The sequence below is a fragment of the Heterocephalus glaber genome, unplaced genomic scaffold (assembly GCF_053883595.1).
Source record: "Heterocephalus glaber isolate CG9 unplaced genomic scaffold, H.glaber_assembly_v1.0 deba00001481, whole genome shotgun sequence".
Taxonomy (NCBI): Eukaryota; Metazoa; Chordata; class Mammalia; order Rodentia; family Bathyergidae; genus Heterocephalus; species Heterocephalus glaber.
Window position 1 is genome coordinate 37945854 of NW_028258317.1, and position 19995 is coordinate 37965848.

General features: G+C 41.2%; 1 long non-coding RNA gene across 1 annotated transcript in view; it reads left to right on the forward strand.

Moving 5' to 3' along the window:
• Window positions 1–18921, forward strand: part of LOC110347756 (uncharacterized) — a 79021-nt gene extending 60100 nt beyond the window's left edge. Inside the window, exons 2-4 of the long non-coding RNA XR_002392549.2 lie at window positions 2058–2226; window positions 15724–15835; window positions 16297–18921. This is a non-coding gene — a long non-coding RNA (uncharacterized LOC110347756). The remainder of the gene's footprint in view (window positions 1–2057; window positions 2227–15723; window positions 15836–16296) is intronic.
• Window positions 18922–19995: the final 1074 nt, after the last annotated feature.

Genomic DNA, 19995 nt, shown 5'->3' on the forward strand with positions numbered 1-19995 from the left:
GTTTGCTTTCTTTTGTAAGCTTCTTCAAGGAAAGCGACCGACCAGACCCACAGCTTGAGTCTTCAAGAACGTATTACCTGAGGCAGTGGGTCTGGAAAGTGGGAGGGCTTGAGTGCAGTGGACGCTGCTGTGGTAGGACCAGACCCCCTCTGGGACTGAGGCGCTCATTCCCCCACTGGACATGGTGACGGCGCTCAGGTCTCAGCCGAGCATCTCTCGGGACTGTTCATCAGCCACTCGTGTTCCTCTCTCCTCTCCAAGGGGAAACTGCATGCAATGACGGCTCCATGCAAAGGTAAATGTATCTTGGTTTCTTGCCTCAATGACCCTAAAATGTCATTTTAAAGCCAGTGTCTCCTCTAGGATTGTTTGTGGCTTCTTTAACCACTGCATGGTTCACATTCTCCCTCTGCCAAATTCTGTTGCTGTTATCCGTAATATCCATTATAATATAGGGAACACGCTCCAGTAAACCTTATGCACGTGCATGTACATCTCAGAGACCAATTCCTAGGGAGCCCAACCTCTGGAAGAAGAGTGTGTGGTATGTGGGGTGAAAGCTAATTATTGTATCTAATACCTAAATGCGATACAGTTTCAGGAAACAAAAACGGAGGGTTAGGCTGGGAGATACCTTTGTCCCCAGCCAAGGACTCAGTTTCTTCTGATGTCACTAATCCATTTCTCTCTCATTGGATGGTGGAAGCTGTTTTCCCACGATGCTCTACCCCATGATTAGGGTCAAAGCACGGAGCTTATCTTACCGATTTAAAACTCTGAATTGGAAGGCCTTATCATTTCAGTTTGTGCTTGGAGAAGACAGTCCTAGCTACAGGGGATACTGAGAAATGTGCTCTCTAATTTACATCCCATCTGTATCAGTCATCTTTCTGTTGCTGGGACAAAATACCTGACATAAATAAGTTAAAGGAGGAAATGTTCATTTTGGTTGAGTTTTGGGGTTTTCAGTCACAGTCGGCTGGTTCTCAGGCAGAAACATTACGGCAGAAGGGCAGGAGAGAGGAAGGCTTTTCACCTGATGACAGCCAAGAAGCAGAGTAAGTGAGAAAAAGCAGAGAAGAAGGAGCCAGAAATAGCCTTCAGAGGCATCTCCCGGTGACCAGCTTCCTCCGCCTGGGCCCCACCTTCTAACACCCCACCACTCTATAAGCTCGAGAATGAAATAATCTACGGATGAAGTTGATACCTCAGGATACTAGCACTCCTCTCGGTCTTGCTTCTGAGCAGTGCTACACTGGGGATGGAGCCCTCAGTACGAGTCTCCGGGAGACCCTTCATATTTACACCATGACACCCTTTTAACTCTGTTATTGTAGAAGAACGTATTTTGTTGGACAACCCTTCCAGCATAAGGTAAGAAACAGAGTAGAACACAGGGATTATTTCATGTACAGAGTGTTAAAAAGATGCCTGAAGATTGTAGGTAGTGAACAGTTTGCAAGGGAGAAGTGTGTTGCGAGATTAGCCAAGCAGTTCCTCATGTGGGAGCACTATTTTTCTCTCTCAGTATCTTTTATAACAGGTGGGATCTGTAGTCTGAAAGTCATCTGTGTCCCCACTTTGTCCTCGTGAGGAGGGAAGACCAGAGGGAAAGATGAAGTTGCTCTGTCAGAAAACTGTGAATGAGTTGTTCCCAACTCTTGTTTGAAAGAAGAATTACCAGAGCATTTTCCTCCTCATTCCCTGGGACGCAGGGGCGGGGCCCAGGTGTGAGGCTTTATAATGATGAAGAGCAGAATGCCGCCTAGTACAGGAGGGGCGGAGCGGAAAGGAGCTCGGGCTCCTGTGGGCCTAGAGAGAGACCTGAGTGTGGCCCAACCCTGGTTCTGCTTCTCCATTTATAACTTTCCCCATTGCTTGGTTTCTTTGGCATTAATCTCTAGTCTGAGATGCTTGACAAAATATCCTAAAACTTTCTCTTCAGTTTCATAACTTCATTTGACTTGAAAAGTTCTTAAAACTGAAGTTTGGAGCCAGCCAGAGTTAAAGCTCAAGAAATGTTGCTTGTACTTCATGAAGTTTTATTTTTATTTTAGCAGAGTAAATGATGGGCTGAGCCTCAGTCTACAGAGGAAAACTTCTCCTCAATGTGACAAGAGCAGCGGCAACAATCAGCTGGGGGTGCTTTCTGTGGCCTTGGACAGACTGTCTCATCGGATGGGCTTCCTTTCTGTCCACCTGTTCAGATGCTGATTGCACAGAATGGTGAGTGAAGGGGAAAGTCCAGGAGAAAGTCTCCGGACCTCCGATGGCCTCCTGATCTCTGTCTCATATCATGAAAGTCCAGAGATACAAGTTCACCATAGGACATCTAACATGATGCTATCCTCATGATATTTTGATATGCACCAGACAGGAATTAGGGATTGGCCACATAAATTGGTACTCTACACTGAGGTCGAGTTTGCTCAGTAGGGCACATGCTCAGTTTCCTGCAGCTGCCTTAGAAGTGAGAGGCACATTTCCACTCCGGCCTGGCTCAGAGAGAAAGGAAGAGGTTCCTGACTGACTGCAGCGGCTTAGAGGACGGGGTGAGTGGCTGGGGGCAAGCGAAGTGGAAATTCACCAAAATGCAGAGTTTCTATTGGTAAAAATAACCACGTGGCTTCCTGCATCCACTTGAGACCCTTCATTTTGTACACTTAAAAAAAATTAAGTTGCACCTACTGGCAGCTCAGCTCTGAGTGACTTTAATAAAGCCACGCTGTCAGCTGAAAGGCAAGATACACATTTGTGATTAGAATCGATGGGCAGCAAAAAGCATGCACACACTGGCAATACTGAGATGGCAAATCCTTCCTTTTCAGATATTTATGAAAGGGCGCTTTACTTATAAAGTTCAGTTTTCCCCAGATTAGTGGTCACGTCAGCACTTAACATGCTAGCAGGGGGAAGGAATCAGTATCATGTTTGTCTTTAATGTGGGAGACACAGGACACCTGGCCTTCTTCTCTTCATACTGGGACACCATGCGAGAGTGCACTGAGGCACAATACAGCACTTATTCTGAATTGCAATCCATCTGCACTCTACAGTAGGAAGACAAAAGAGGATTGTTAGCTCTTAAAGGCACCTTGACACAGTCATACCGTTGGACCCTTTTATTAATTGCCCATCTGCTAAGTGAGAGCTCTCTGACACAGGTTGGTGCAGAACTCTTAAAGCCCTTAGTCTGCTTCCTATTGGTTCCACATGTGTTTGTGTTTGTTCTCAGTAGGCAGAGATTCCAGAGAGAAAATGAACCGCTGCAGATCGATTCCACTATCAGTCATGCAGAAGACATGGGGAAGCGTGCCATTTGATTCTGATCTAGTTTTAACCCTTGTGAGGCAGCTGCCCTGGCTCTCTCGGCTTTCGTTTGCTTGCCTTCCTGAAAACTCAGATGCTAATGGCAGGAGAATAGAAACATGATGTTTTCAAGTTAGAAAATACAGCATTTCCCCTTTAAGTTCTTCAGTCTTTAAAACCTTCCCATCTCTGTCTGGGACAGAGCAATAGGAAAGTGAGAGGGCATTAATGTGGTGGCACGCGTGAGTATGTGTGTGTGTGCACGTGTGTGCGCGTGTGAGCGTGTGCGTGCGCGCTTGCTGCTGTGAAAAGATAGGCTTTGTTTATGCAGCCAATGATAGTTCTCAACAAAAGTCCACTGACAGGGCTGGCAGCCTGGGCCTGCACTGATGAAAGACAGACCAAGCTGGCTCAAGGGTTTGCTTAGGTGATAGTTCTCCCCAGGATGATTTGTCTTTATCTTTTCCTTTTTACTTTGTTTTAAGGAGACTCAATGAGATTGAGTTAAGGATGTGATGTCTATTTTGGCCTTGGCTTTGCAATTTCTGCATTTAGCCTGGATTATGTTACAGCCAACTTGATGCTGGGGTATTTTTCTATGCACAGTTTGAAGAGAGAAACAGGAAAGGTGTGGCTGCCTTCTTAGTCTCATTATCATGGACTCAGGGTTTCTGGATTTGGAGGTAGTGGGTGTGAGTGTGTGTGTATGAGAGAGAGAGAGCGAGAGCGAGAGAGAGAGAGAGAGAGAGAGAGAGAGAGCACCAAGCCAAGCACCCCTTCCTCTTTCCTCCTTTTTTACTTCCTTTTTCAACACTGGGGACTGACCCCGTACTTGCTTGGCAAGTGCTCTACACCTGAGCTACATTCCTCTTCTTCTTGAGTATGCCTTTTATTTTGTCCATAAGGATATTTGATGTCCCTGTTTTATTTCCTGAAGCTCCAGGAACCTGGAGGAGAGGAGTGAGCCCTGGCCCTTTCATACAGTAGAGAACCTAAGCCCAGGAATAATTTAGCACATCTTTCTCGGAGGGCCCTAGAATCTCATTTTCTGCCCTATGCCCCTGGTTAAGACTTTGAGCCTTGCTTTGCTCATGGAAACAGGCCTGTCTGACTCCTATTCTCCTTTCTTTGAAAAGGAGCATGATATCTATTGGGAGGGACTCTTGCTGTTGGAAGCAATAGAAAAAGGGGTCCAGATTAGTTTATATAAAAGATGGTTTATGGGTTCTCATAGATGTGCAGGGTAGGGGTAGGGCTGGCTTTGGTTGTGACTGAATTCAGGGACTCAAATCTTACCCACCTTCGATCCATCTCTGATCCTGTTCTGGTCTTCCTCAGCTCTGGCTTCATTCTCAGACTTCATACGGTGTTGGGATGGCTGTATTTGTCCTTCTGAGTTCATGCTTGTGTGTGAGAAGGGCTTTCTCCTCGTGGACCCCCAATCATCCCAGTGGGCCTAGTTTAGGGTACTTTTCAGGGACTACCATGAGCTGATCTCCATGGCCAGGTGAATGAAGTTCTCTGATAAAAACTGAAGCCAACCTGTTCCTAACACCGGAGTAGAAGTCAGTCTGTACTCCATGGGCTAAAGTGTGGGAGAGTTTATATCTAGGAGAATATGGGCCATATTGTCAAAAGAAGTAAGAAATAGAGGCTGCCTATCCAAAATATATCCACTGCCACAGACTTAGAAGTTTAAAAGAAACGAATAGTAACCTGATCAATAAAATAATGTGTGTGTGTGTGTGTGTGTGTGTGTGTGTGTGTGTTTGTAAGGACACTGGCCAAACACATTGCTTTTAGAGTCAGATGTCCTAGGCTCAAATCCTAATTCTAGAAGTTACTTGTTATTTTGGCTTTTTGACAAGTTACTTAAAATTTTTGAATGATTTACATTTATCTTATAAAGATTTCTAAAGGAATACATGAGCACTTTATTAGTGAAGTCATTTCTCTATTCTTGTTTACCCTTGTCACAAATAAAAATAGTATTTCAGTACACTTAAATAATTGCTCAAAAATATTTGATGTACTCTTGATAGTATCTTGAGAAGTGTCCAAATTTCTACTTTCCCAAATTACCTTCTGTGTTTCAGAAGGAGAAGCGGCTTTTCCTTAGCAGATACATTTTGTCTACCGTCACAGATCCTTTTGGAAGAATTAAGTGTCGCTGAAGTGTGCCCGGAATGATGTGTATGTGTGAAGGATGAGATGATTTGTCTGTTTGGTGAAAACATCTTTTGCTGCATTAAGCTAAGTCCATGCCACAGGAATCTATTAGTCTACACAATTCTCACCTTCCCAAATGTTTCCACAGCTGGGATGCACAGTCTCGTTCCGAGACAAATGTGTGCACCACATTGACAGTCTGAAATTCAATCTTCAAACATCACTTGATTAGAACGAACATTATAGTGCATTGTAATTCTTTTCGCTTAAACAGCAGCCAATAAATTTATACCACAAACTATTCCCCACCCCAATAGCATATTCAAGAAGGTTTTGGTTAATGTCAAGTTAACCAGTTGACATCTAAATATTTACCAAAATCCTTTAAGTGCCCAGAGCTTGTAGAGTACCCTAATATCTGTAAGGCTGGTGCATATACACCTCACACAGCAAGTCAGCCACATACTTTGTGGTGAGTAGGAGCACATTTCTGATTTGTTTTTTCTAAATGCTTCAGCAGGAATCCCTTTATTCCAAGTACCATATCCTCTAAGTAATCATCTCTGTTAAGCAACTTGGACAGTGCTTGGCATGTAGGAAGAGTTCAAACACCATGCACTATATTAAATTGATTGTCATTATTATTACTTAAAGTATCAAACAGTACCCTTGGTAATGTTAATTCTGTTGGGCTCTTTACTTTTCTAATCTGAGAAGTGGGTGGATCTTACCCACAAACTACTCAGGCAAACTCACTGAAGCAAAAGGTTCGAGTACACTAATGACTATTCCTGAAAAGTAATCTGGAATAAATTCACTTCTTTTGTGGGTGTTCACAAACTTCCAGCCCATGTCATCTTTATATACTTCCTCTATTCTGCCTCTTAGCAAAGGGTGGACCTTGCCAAATGGAGACTGCTCCCCTCCACATCCCTGCTGAGGACACCTTGGTCTGCCTGGTCAGCTCTACTTTTCCTCTTTCGACAGAGGATGTATCATTGTCCAATGCAACTCATCATTTATTACTGATTATATTTATTGTTCTTTGTTGCCATCTCCCTTCCAGGATAGGAGTGCTACGAAGTCAAGGTCCTTGTCTCTTTTGTTGACATCTGGGACACCATATCTTTCTATTGCAAATGACACATTTTTTCTGAATAAATTATAAAGATTTACAGTATTTCTGGGATCAAAGCAACTCTATTCCAAGTATAAGAAGAAACGAAATTTTGATGGTGACCAATCTTTCCTTATGACCATACTATGTCTACTGTGAATCTTATCTTTGCTGGTTTTGGGGATGGTTCACTCTTCTGACTTGGTACTTGTATTGGGACACAGAATGAAAAGAGAAGACTGAACCAATTTCCATGATTCTGAACACCCTCATTGTGCTGGTTAGGGGTAGGAACTAAATACATAAAGGAGGAAAAACGGTAAAACAACTTCTATCACCCAGGCTCAGAACTTTTAAAATTTTTAAATATAATCTCTATCTCTTATACCCAAGCAGACAATAAATCCTTTGCTCCTTCTTTTCCTGTATCGTTCTTACTACAATTTCCAGTGTTTGTGCAGAGATGAAAGTGACAGGACTCCAAAATAATGCTAGCCTCATCAAGGTAACAGTTAAAATTTTCTGCCATAAGAATAATGCAAAGGTAGGAGGATTGGCATGCTAGCACCATGGGGCATCAGACATCTTTGAGCTCTACTATGTCTAATATGTAGCCATTCTCTTCCTCACTCAAGGTGGTGGCTGAGTGTGAGCTCAGCCTTGTGCTCCAGGATGGAAGCAGAATGAAAGGACAATGAGAAGAGGAACAGAATAAGCTCACTGTGACACAACTGGTGTATTTTAATGCCCTGCACTTATAGGTTGGCAAATCTAGCCTTTATTCTGGATAGCCATATGGTCAGGATGTTTTGGAAGTTTTTTGTTTTATTTTTACTAAGAATGGAGAAAAGAATGGGCATTAGGCAGGCAATTATCATTCTCAGCCCAAACTCCCTTTATGATACTAAATAAGCCTGGAGTATTACAATCATTAAGAGATGTAACTTTGTTTTCTAGAATTTCAGAACACCAATTTAATTGTTTAAAACAGTCTTCACGTCATTCCACAGTGCAAATATTTTAGATAGTTCCCAGTCAATGATGGGAAAAATTCCAACCCCATTACTCTAGCATTTCAGGAGTTACATTATATGTTCAAGAGCATCAGCCTTAGAAACTCCTGCACACAAGAGTTGTGATGTCCGTGGTTCTCTGAGTTGGCTGGGTGGGGCCGATTCAGCCGTCACATGGGCTTACTCATGCTGCTGCCATCAAAAGGAGAGATGGCTGAGCTGGGAAGTACCCGCTGGGCTCACTCAGAGCTGGCAGTGTCTGTTGGCTGTAGCAGCTCAGTTCTGCTCCACATGGTGTTTCATCTTCCAGAAGGTGAGGCCAGCTGCTTTGTATTGTGGTCTCAGATAAGTGTTTCAAGTTGACAAAACCAAAGTTGCAAGATCTTGTAAATCCCAGCCTTGGAGGTTGAATTATGTCACTTCTGCCACATTTTGGTCACATGTGTAGTCCTTTGGGGGTAAGGAAGGTGCAGAAAAAGTTGGGGAAAACAGTCCAACCTTCTTTTTTGGGAGGAGTGGCAAAGGCATGTGGAAAAGGGAAATATTTTTGCAGTTCCTTGCATATTCCCATTAAAACTCACGTTGAGATAGGAGTACAGTCCTGTATAATCTCAGCTACTTAGGAAGATGTGGCAAGAGGGCTGAAAGTTACATGGATTTCAGTAATTTTTGCATTGACTTAGAGTTATTTGATATTAGTAGTCTTTATCTCTTAGTGTATAGGGCCACTTATGCTGTAAACCCCTAAAGGTTTGTGAACATAGGGTAGCATGGTAAAGTAGGAAGGGTTTCAGAAGGTTAATTACCTGACTCGAAATTTACTCTTTAATACTTATTAGTTCTGCAATATGAGCCAGTCACCTAACTTTCCTGAACCTTAGTTTCACAGCCATTATGATGGTAAAATTTGGATCCCATTTATGACATTATTGTAAGGATCAGTTACTAGTATAGATAAAATTATTTTTGAAGTATTATAAAATACCATCTAAATATTTTCCCATTGTGTTATGTTTAATGAATAATCATTAAACAGATGTTAATAAATACAAAACATTAGAAATTAGATCTTGTGAGTTTATTTGGGTAGGAACATGGATATTGTTTTACTTCTTATTTTTTTTTTTTTTTTTTTTGGTACCAGGGAATTGAACTTGGGACCTTGTGCTTGCAAGATGGATATTGTTTTAATTTATCTTAAACAAAAGGAAACCAGAATGTCATGTTTTGGCAATATCAATATGTTGGGCTCAAGTTGAATGACTCTATCACATCCAATTAGAATTCCCATTTTCCATATAGTTTAGCAAGACAGAAGACATGAAAGATCTGATGTTATCATAAAGTAGTTTTTATTACAGAGTTCTATATAGAGGAAATATTTTGCAGAAGTCTGAATTTTCGTCAGTTGTTCCAGAATTTAGATGTCAGTGTGGTTACAACTGCATTAATGCTTAGCACCTCAGAAAGAAACCTTGTTTTGCATACTGCACTGCATAGCAGGCTTTCATCATAGGTCTAATCTAGTAGAAGTCGATTGGATCAGAATAAGGTTAGGCTTGCAAAAATATAATTTAACCAGGACTTTTGCAAAGCTATCCATGCAGACCCACAGTTGCTTGTTTGTATTGTTTTAAACATTTCCAGGGGTAGAGAGTTATAATTTTCAGTGTCCATCACACTAATCCTCAAGAAAGTTGTCTTGCTATTGAGCACCAAGCTCTCACTGTAACATATAGCATTATTTTAGTGTTTTGTTCTAAATGGGGATCGTGTATAGCTGGTTAATATCATTTTATGACAATTTTTGTACATTTGAATTCAGCTAAGTTGTGCCTCTTTTTTTTGTTCTCTCTCCCCTCAGCTTTCTTAATCTTCCAAGAGAAGTCCTGTTTATCTTTCCAAAAATCAGTTTTGTGATAATTTTCAGGGTTCAGAAAATTCAGGGCTCAAGTTGGACAGAAGCCTCAAATAACCTCTAGCCAGTGTTCCTAATGATATTACTTCTTGGGTTCCCTTTGTGATTCTGATTGTAATATATCCTGGCACCATATATTTTATTGTTGATTCAAATTCATGTCGTGGACTATCACACATTTCTTTCTCTAAATATTAGCTCTTTAATATCTTCACATATTTTAGAAATAACGCATGCTCATTCTTTGATATTTGGAATATGTAAACCAGAGCAAAAGAATAAAAACAATAAAATCATATATAATCCCTCCATTCAGGGAGGTGCCTCCACCCAGATTTTGTCCCCATAGTCTTCAGGGTCAAATGGGATGCTTCCTTCTCCATCTCTGGTAGAGACATGGTCTTTTGATCAGAGTCCTTGCTTTGTTCCACAGGAGACTCTTTATGATCTGTGACAGCCATGATTCATAGAAGAGTGGACCTACAAAAATTTGAGGATAATTATGAACAAAAATATACTAAATCCTATAAATATTGGAAATTAATATTATTTCTACTAATATATACTGAGGGATCTCATAAGCACTAAATAAGGATATATATATATATATGGATGTATATATATATGTAAATAAGGATATATATCTATATTTCCATATATATACACAATTCTTGGCAATGTGTCTGGAACATGGTAAGAGCTGAATAAATATTAACTGTAATTATTCTAGTTGCACTAGCTATTATAATTCTTATTGCTGTCATTGTCGTCTGTTTTTGTCATCATCATCATTTAACGCTTCCTGTAGGCTGGGCCTGGTCCTACAGTCTGGGACATTGTAATGGGTCCTTGTTTTCTAAGACCTCTCACTTTGGCAAGAGTCTCAGAAGTGTAATTTTATGATTGAAGTTTCCAGAAAATCAAAACAAAATCCCAAACAAAACTATGAGCGCCATATCCTTCCTAAAACACCTACATACAGGCTCAGCTAACCAGAGTACATCAAGTTTGTTGTTGTTTTTAAAGTACTCTTTGATCATTCTTTGCCATCTACAATAATTTGTCTACTTTATAGTTCACAATCTCTCATATCATCAGTGTTAAATATTTTCATGAAAGTGAAAGAAAAGAAAGTGTTTTAATGTCATCTGTAATCAGTTTTTTCACTGAATCATCTGAAAGGAGAGATTTCTCTTATGCACTTACTTTTGATGACTATAAGAAATGATCCCATGACTCTCATGGCCTTTACAATTTAGGATTTGTTTTTAATACAACATCAAAACAAATTATTGGTCTTGCCAAAGCAGTGCAAAGAATTGATCAAGCTCTTTGGTAACTTTGCATTGTCTCTTTGATTTCTCCCACATGACTCAGTAGACCTCTTTTGAGAACTACCTTTCTTCCTTTCTCTTTTTCTTTCTTTCTTGTACTGAGAATTGAACCCAGAGCTTCACACATGTTAAGCACACTCTCTCCAATGGAGCTATAACCCCAGCACCAAGAATTTCCTTTCATTTAAACCATTTCTATTCTTATAGGGATTGAAACTTTAGAGGCATTGATGGAAATGTGGAGTAGTCTACTCTCTATCCTTCCTCCAATTCAATTATGTCAGCTATCGCATAGTGCACATTAGGAGACTTCATTAATGGAGGAAGGGTCTCGATCCTCAGGGAAGCAGTTGAAGCACTAAAATGAACCCTAGATCCATTTATCGTAAACTCTTCTCTTGTTTTCACTCTCCCTCACTCGTCCTCTTGGTGCATGGGTATGCAGTAAATGGGGTTCCCAATAAGACAATGGGTTGAAGAATGATTGGGTGGGTGAGTAGAGAGTAGGTAAAAATTAAATGTACCTAATTCACTTTGTATATATTGTTAATTATGTACATACATGTTTATTGTTCTTTTTAGTCCTCATGAATTTAGAAAAGATTTTGTAGAGCAGAATTTAGAACGTCATTTTGTAAATCAGAAAATTTGGGTGGAAGAATATGACTAAGTTACCGAAGTTGCACAGCCACAGAGAGGAAGACTCGGAGTCTTGCAGTTCTCTTTCCTCCAGAAGGCTGTTACTCTGGGAAGTGTAACTCCAATCTTACTGGGCTTTGCATTTCCTAGTGTGGTGGCTTGTGCATAGAAGGTGTGAAGAAATTGTGAGAGAAGTAGTTGTGAAGAAAGAATAGGAGAAAACACTTTGAAAGATATTCCTGGATGAAGAGTCCTGGGAATTGAGAAATCCAATCCCATGGTGGGTGGGAAAGTCCACAGTAATTACATCCGGGAGTGTGAAGAACGTGTTGTGTGCTTTCTTTCTCTGCCGAAGGAGACGATTGTTTACATTATGGGAGATTGTTCCGGTCTGTACCAAAGAGCTTGTTAAGGGTGACAGACAGGTTTGTTGCTCGAATGTGCACTCCAAATTAGATGAATGGTGAAATTATGAAGCAATCAAATGGCAAAGCTTTTAGCAGACTACAGTACATTGCCCTTTTTGGCTACCCCTAGGCCTGTTAGCATAAAAGAGGCTATAAAGATAAAGTGCACAATATTATTCAAGTCTCAGAGTTCAACAAACATGGGCAGCCGGCATTTTATGGCAAGTGTAGTCAGGATTGCTTGAAGCCACTTGCCCGCCTCCGCCCCCATGCTGGGCGGGACCTTCTTCTTTTTCTTTTCTCCAGGCTGATATTAGGCAAACTAGGATGAGACAGAGAAGCCAGAAACACCTGGCTTATCCGAAGGTTCTGCCTCTGCCCTCTTCACAGCCCCCAGAGGGGAAAGAAGGGGCATAAAAAACTTTCTGGCTCAGAGGATTGAGGGAGTGAAAGGGAAAGATTTTCAGGAGATCAGATTGGAGAGGCTCATTAGCCTAGGAGAAGCTGGAGCTTGGAGTGAGAGAAGGAAAGGCAGGGTGGTTCATGGCCAGGGCTGGTGCACTCTGCAGAAGGAGTCTTCTCGCCCTGCAGGGTAGGAAAGCTCTGTTCACTGCACTCTGCACTCTTGGCGTTGGGGGAGGAGCTGAGGCTGAAGCACCCAAAGGAGACCTGAGTGGCTGTTGGTCCAAGCCTTGGATTTTAGAGACCAGAGATGGAAGTGACTGCCTGACATTGCCGGACTAGTTTAGGTTCGGTTCTGTGCAGCTCATTTCCTGAGTGGGAGGATGAGCAGTGTGCGCACACTCATGTACTGTCTTCAGGAGGAGGAGAAGAGCACATGAGGTGGGAAAGACTGAAGATGTATCACTTGCACGTGCCAAGTCCTGGTGATGACTATGTCCTACAGATGTGCACTAATAAAAATAAAAATGTAAAAACTCTTCAACGGGAAGTAACTCGGAAGCCCAATATGGAAAAGCTAAGAATGCAGAGGTGCTCTGGGTGAAGCTGGTAGTTGGCAGGGGTGGGCAGGTCTGGAATCTCAACTCCCACCCTCTAGACTGTGAATTCTAGAAAACAGGCTTCCCCAGCCCCAGAGACCCGGATGACACAGCAACACCAGAAAATTGATATTTAACATTTTTTTCTTTAACTTCCAATCCACTACTAGTTACTTATTTTTTTCTAAGTCATCTCATCTTCCCTAGTTGAAGTACTCTTGTTATTGATGCTGTTTCTGCAGAGATCGGCAGATGATGGTGCCAGTGGAGATGGGGTCTTTCCATGCTAGCATTCTGCAGTTCTGTATAGTTTCTTATTCAAGCCAACATTCACTGAAAAATTATGTATGTATGGCTTAGATGTGGAGGTTCTGAAGGCCATGACCCATGACTAGGATTTTTTGCACCATTCTTCCTTTTACAGATCACTTATAATCCCAAACCATGTGCAGGCCCTTTTGTTCTTTCATGATCTGTTGGTATCCTACTATTTCTCCCACCCCAACCACCTTATAAATCTGGCCTGTGGCTACTGGGGGTCTGTTTTATAGGGCTTATTAGAATAACAGTCAAACACCTTCCAAGGCGCCAGGTCTTGGCAGCATAGGAAGTCTAACAATTTGCAGTTCCAGTCACAGTCTTCCCCACGGCCCCATTTGGACAGCAGAGACAGGTAGACCCTATACTAGACTATCCGGGACAATGAAGAATTCAGCCCCTCACAGAGATGTGCAGTGCACATTAACGTCGAAGTTCAGGAGGGTTAGTGACATCTGTTGTGTTGTAAAGTCTCCCCCCCCGCCCCATTCCCTTGCTTCAATTTCATAAATCCACTTGTAGAACATGCTTTGGAATTTGATAAGCCCCATGGAAGTGTGGGAGACTATGGCCGAGATACTGATGTTTCAGGCCTAGTAACCTCCTTCACCCCATTACTGAGAGAGGACAGGAATTCTGATTATAGTTCAACTTAGCGTTTGTTCCCATGAAACACTGATGCATTTATAAAACTGTGTGATTTCTCTGGCAAAACAAAAAAACAAAACCAAACCCAGCTGCTATTTTTAGGGAGATTTTTTAAAAATGAAAGGTCTATGAAAGTAAACCTACCCAGCCAGGAAGACTATACGTGAGCTTTCCAAATCTGTCCACTAAAGTAGGAATTTGAAAGCCCCACCACAAATTGCTTTTCACTTCAGCCAGGATGCTTATTATGATCCCCTGGCTCCACTCTGCTCTCCTATTACTTACACATGAGTTTAGTTACCCTGTATTTTAATTACATGTGTAGAGAGAGTTTTATGTTCTCTTTTCTGACTACTCATAAACTTCACAGAATCCCCCCAAACTATATTATTCTTAAAATAGCCTTCACCTCCTATCCTTGTAGCGATACCAAATGACATTCTCTTGACCCAGCCATGACTTGTATTAAGCGCATTTGGATACTAGCAGGCACACGCTTCAAAACCTCAAAGCAGAAAAAACCCCCAAACTCCAACAAAACCTCAAAGCAGTGTAGTTTGAGATAAGCCTATCCCTGCTCTTGGAGCTCTTTATGTGATCAGTAACAGGCCCAAGCTGGATTTCTGTGGCATCCTTTGAACTCATCACTTCAATGGTATTTGAGTCACAACTAGGGGGGCTGGGTAGTGATGTTTTCCTTATTAGTTGGGAGGAAAAAAACCAAGCATTTCACACACACCCATCCCCAGGTATGTCTCCTCTGTGTTCTGTGCCATCATTTTGTGGCTTGAGAACCACAGGATGTATCTTTTGTAATTATGTAGAGTTGTGGTTTCAGCTGACTTCAAAGGCCAGTCACAGTGTTAAATGTCACACAAAACTGCACACTGAAAAGCACTGTGTAAAGAAATGCTCCATGTTTTACAGCGATGTGGTACTGCTATGATTACCTCTTTCCCCCTTTTTGCTCAAGATTATTTGACTGCAATGGGAAGCAGTGTAAATCAGTCACTGCCCACATAATTACTGCTCCAGTTTTCCTCCTGCTCTCTTAAAAACACAGAAGAATATCATCCCTCTCACAGATTGTTGATAAATCAGACACTAACCACAATATTTTGTGTGACATGGCCATAAAATATGAGTCCTGAATGCTTTCCTTCCTGAAATTTCACTAATTATAACATTATTCACCAATATGATGTGTTTAAAAAAAAATTCACATAAACAGACCAGCTAAAAGACTGTTTTAATAAAAGAGTAATATCACATTCCTGTATTTTTTTAGAAAGCAAGTATTATTGACCTAGCTAAGTATCATTGGTGGGTAAGGGGCTGGAGTTCTATGTTTCAGAGTTCTCAGTGTTTCTTTAATTTTTTGTGGCTCTCTAGGGGGTGAACATAATGGTATATACCTCAGTCAACCTGGAAGTCATAATGAAATAATTTTAAACTGTTGGTCGATGGGTGAATCGTGGCATTTATCTTTATGTCATTACACAATTGGATAGACAGAGAGGAACTCACTGGGTCCTACTGACCTTTGTGCTCGCTAAGGCCAGACCGGTGGGCTTGCGAACTCCTCTCCTTCACCCCAAGTCCCCAATCTTGAAAACATGTTTGATTTTTGTATATGAGTTGGTGAAGTTTTCAAATTCCTGGGTATTCAACTGTAATTCTTATTGATGAAATGTCTTTGGAGAAAAGGAACTCAGAATGAAAACAGATGTTATAAAGTTCATGTGTTTGACAATAATCTTTTTTAAAAATAACAATAAAACCCACAGCTGAACGTCAGGGAGGCTCCTATCAGAGTTTCTGATGAAAAACACTTGCATTTTCCCTGGCAGGGGGCAGAAGTGCTGATGACACCACCCTGTGATGAGCTGACTTATGGCCTCGGTTCAGCAGCCGGCGTTCTACCTTCCTTTCTCCCTAGGATTTGCGGAAAGCCTCAGCTAAGTAAGTAGAGGGCCTCCAGGTGTGCCTGTGAGTGTGTAGAGTGGAGCGGCCAGGATCTGGCAGGAGAGAGACCTCTGCCCCACGCCTGGCCTGACAGTGTCTCGGGCTGTGATTTCTGGGTCACAGCCTAGAGCCCTTCCAGAGCACTTTCCTCTTGTGGTTGCTGGGCTTCTAATTTTGGTTTCTAATTGTACAAGCCAAGTTACCACAAGACCACAACTGCAAGGTGGCACTTGGAAGAAAGGAAATAAGTCTGTCGGATCCCGCCCCTTCCTGTGAGACGGATTAAATGACTATATTATATGTTAATCACAGACTTATAACTTGGAAAGGAATGTACAGGCCACGTATGCAATTTTCCCTGCCCTTTAACCCAAATACTTAAATTTCATACACAAGAAGTATTTCAAAGAATCAAAATGCGGTTCATGCAATTTCTTAGAGCCTTGCTTTCTTTGCAGAAGGGAAGACTAGAAAATACGTGAGATCTCTTTAGCTGGAAGATGTGGTGGTTCCTTGGTTGGACTTGAGAAAACCTCCCTGAATTTGGGAAGAGGATAAAGGGTAGAAAGGGAAAAGCTGTAATGGATGCGAAAGCAGAGAAACTCTGAAATAATATCTAACTGGAGCTAATTACAAAGAAACCTGAAACTTGGGAGAAGTAGGACTGTTTCTTTGCCTCAAAAATGGTGGGGGAGGGTGTGTTCAACCTTTGGGCTGTATTACGATAAACATTATTAAAAATACAGAAATAAAGCTTCATTACTTGTATACATGAACTATATTATGTATTTTATTTGAAACCCAAGCCAATTCCTTTTCACTCAGCATGGCCAAAGCAAGCCACATGCATTCACCCTGTGGGCTGCAGTTTGAACACCTGGCTGAACCTGAATTATGTTTTTGAGCAATGGAGATTAAAAATATTTTATAATGCTTAAGTTGAAGTATACATAGAACTCTGCTACAGCAAAATTTTTCTTTTGTTTAGTATTTTCACAAATTTCTTTTAAAAAAGACTAAAAGTACACAAGACATATGGCTTGTTCCAGATACAGTAGGTGACTGGAGGCCACATCTTGGACTTACTTCAGTGATGATGAAATGCTTGAGTTATGGGAATAGATTGGTAAGGCTGTTATAAAATGTATAAAAGAGTTCTGCATGCAGTATTTTTTCCTGCTGTCTATCCTAAGATGAGGGTATATAAGAAAACAGATACTTCCCATGCCTAGTTTTAGGTACCACTTTTGGCTCTGTACCCTATGAAAGCAATTAGGCAAAATGGGATGCAGATAGATCCTTAACTCAGGGAGAGAATAAGAGAATAAGGCAAAATGAGAGAATAAGGCAAAATGGGATGCAGATCCTTAACTCAGGGATCACTGAGAGGCTTAAAATGCTCTAGTTAACTTTCACGAAAATTAAAATATGTTGTTTCTTTACTCATGGGGCAGATTTGCCTGAACTAAGATATTCCTTTGTTTTTCTCCTTCATTCTTTAAATATCTGCCCAATACTGTATCTTGATGCAAATTCGATGGAACAGACTGACATGTATGTAGTCCCAGGGGTTTTGTGTAAGTGAAGATTTTTGGTCATCTGTCATGTGTAGTTTCTAAATTCAGAGCTTTACTGCTACCATTTTGTTTATTATTCACAACAATTTATTAGACAGGTATGCTTTCCATGGATGAAAAAACTGAGGCTCAGAGAATTTATGTAACTTTTTCAAGGTTACTTGGACACTAGAGTTTGATCAAAATGCACAAGAATCTAAAATCTTTCGGCTTCCCACACTACTCATCAGAGCAGAGAAAATTCGAGAAAGACTATGAATCTGAGGTCAACATTTTTAAGGTGTTGAAGACATTTTGAGACAAATCTTTAACTTTTACTTGAAGGTATAGAAATCTAGTTACAGTTAGGCACCTGAGAATTTTTTTCTCCTGAAATAGTTTCTTCAGTGGCCTGATAAACAAAACCAAATAAATGAATATAATCTTGTTCTTCTAGACTGGTGCTCCAGAGTGTTTTTAGTACATTGACTATCATATATAAGGCTGTAAAATGTTAAGAGGAATAAACAATTAAAAGCCATAACATTTACTTTCTTAACCTGTGGTTAAAAATCATCAACATTAGCACCACAACAAAAACCTTCAAAATCTTGATTAATATCACCAGAGGAATAGATTTTGACTTGTGTGTGTGTGTACTCTTTTTTGTTTTAAGTAAGGAAAAAAAGTATTAAAATTTGAATGCATAAGAATTGCACCTTATGTTTGAGGTTCTGCACCACAAAGCAGGCATGGAGGGAACAGAGGAAATAATACATTGGGAGGTGCTGAAATGTCACTGATCTTCAAAGGGACTCTGTTGTATGTTAGGAGGCCAAGCTTTTGCTGAGATAGCTCCTCCAGTTGCTGATAAATCCAGGAAATAGGAAGAAACAGGGACTCTATCTGTTTCACAGCGTGACTTAGAACCATAAGCAGTTGTAGCTAGAAGGAATTCTCCTAGCCAACTCTCTCATTTCAGAGATAAGGTCTGGAGAGGTGCAGTAACTTTTCCAAAGTAATACAGTTAATGGAAGAGCTGGGAGTAGATGCCAGAACTAATGAAGCCTCAGTTCAGTGTTCATTTGGATTATCATGGTGGTAGGAATCCAAGAAAGAGGAAGTTTGGAGAAGGAATGAGAGCAGCCTGTGATTTGAGAGCCGATCTAAAACAGATGCAACTGAACTAACAAATTTATAACAAGTTTCAGTGCAGCTAAATTAGAAGGGGCTAAGTCATTAACCTTGAAAAGTGAAATTTATAAGCATTGACTAATCTTGACCTTGAGCCAGTCATATCTTTCCATTTTCTAGCGTCTGAAGAACATGCTCACAGATGCAGGCACACAAGCGCACACAGCACCCCTTCAGCCTTCTCTCTGTGAGAACCAGTTCGAGACACACTGCAGGAAGTGTTGCTGATAAGATTTCTTAATAGGCCCCGTGGTGTTTTTTTTTTTTAAACAAAAAAGAGTTTGGTGTAATCAGTCATTGCATAAAATATGAAGTAATTCATAAGGAGGAGAGCATGCCTACAAATTAGAACTCGGTCACAGGTTAATTGTCTCCTATAGCTTGGAAATACAAACCATCTGCTTTCCCAGAGGCAGTGTGCAGGAGCGCCTCCCCGCTACTGTATGAGCTCCTTCCTTCTGGACACATAGGACCACTGTGCGTCTCTCCTCTTCCCATGGTAGTCTGGACCCCACGACTTGCTTTGGGCAATGAAGTGAAAGAGGGAACGATGCGCTCCTCTCTGGACCACCGAAGAGCCAGGGTGTGAGTTTCCATGTCCCCCTTCCTGCTGTATGACCCAGTCATTGCTCCATGAACCCAGAGCCCAGCCGAGATGACAGAGCAGGGTTTCGGCCATTCTGTTGTGGTCGCACAGAGCGAGAAGGTTTTGTTGTTTTTTAGGCACTCAGGCTTGGGCATTGTTTGCACAGCATGTGTTGTTGGGTAGTTCCTTTAAAAATGGCTCACCAAATGAAAGTATTCCAGGTCCTTCTTGTTTTGAACAAAGAATTGGACAAGATAAGCCAAAAACAGTGTCAAAAGTTTATTTGAAAAAGGAGAGGTGAAGGGATAAGGGAAAAACGGGTTTTGCAGAGCGAACTTGGGCTGAACAAAAGAGGAAAAGAGAAAAAGAGCAAAAATAAAAGTGCGCCCTGCACCTGGGAGACCCAGGATGGGCTACCATGAAGAGTCATGATAGCGGGCTCCTCCTGGCACCTGTGTCCTTGTATGCAGTCCACATCTCGTGGGAACTGTGAGGAGTTCTACTTGCAGCATCCTGGGATCCTGTAATCAACAGGTCCTGCCCACTTCTCCTCCAGCCAACACTGCCACGTCCTACCTACCTCCTCTATCAATATTGTAGACAATTTTGGCTAGGAGGGTATTCCTGATGGGTCCAGACTTTCCACTAGCATGTTTCCTCTAAATATCTAATCATTAATGGAAGTTTGCTTGTATTTGTTGGAAAATAGGGAAAGGCAAATAATTGGTTGTCTCACTGTGCTGGAGAAAAATTGAGTAATCATACTAACTTCTTCTATTTGGATGGTGCTATACATTTAAAGATTTTTCTTAGAGATAGCT